This window comes from Orycteropus afer, unplaced genomic scaffold (genome assembly GCF_000298275.1).
Source record: "Orycteropus afer afer isolate SDZICR_OR568_19922 unplaced genomic scaffold, OryAfe1.0 scaffold00018, whole genome shotgun sequence".
Classification (NCBI taxonomy): Eukaryota; Metazoa; Chordata; class Mammalia; order Tubulidentata; family Orycteropodidae; genus Orycteropus; species Orycteropus afer.
Genome location: NW_006921605.1, coordinates 3273960 through 3274640, shown reverse-complemented (window position 1 = coordinate 3274640; position 681 = coordinate 3273960).

Sequence of the window (681 nt, the reverse complement as noted above, 5' to 3'; positions counted from 1 at the left end):
TTGATGGAAGGACCTGCAGAGAGAAGAAGACCGTTTGGCTTTTTGATTTCCAGAGGTTTGGCTTTGGGTGCATCAAGGCAGAAAAGTCATGGTCCGTGAGAAAAACTCCTTCCAGGACTGGAAGTTAAAGGGAGCTGATGAGTGTCAGCTTGTATGCTGCTCGTTTGTGACCACCTGTCCTAAGAGTGGAAGTCGGGGAAGTGCAGCAGTGAAGAAATGGGCTGAGTATGGTACTCTGACCCAGGCCACGGAGGCCGGGGATGAGAGGAAGGACTGGCTGCTCTGCAGCGCAAGGAGCTGTGCGGGTTCAACAATGAACAACATGGCCTGACCCTGCCTCCTGGAGTTCACAGTCTGCCATCTTCAAACTCAGTATGCAAGAGAATTACAGGTGACAGATAAAACAAGAGAAGTCTGACAAAGACTATCTCCCACGACCCCTGAAACTGTTGCCTTGGGAAATCTTTAAACTGTAAAGCAGAAGGCGCTCCTACAGTCTGCTCAGAACCAAACAGTTAGCTCACCGAGGGGAGAAGGCCTGCCCCGAGCCGCGTTCTCTTTGCAGATCTGCCTGTGTGGGGTCATATTGACAACAGCAACTCCACACACAGATCAGACAGGAACCTCAGGGGACAACGAGCCTGTGGTCATGGGGGAGAAGCAACTCCAAACGGAGGGAGA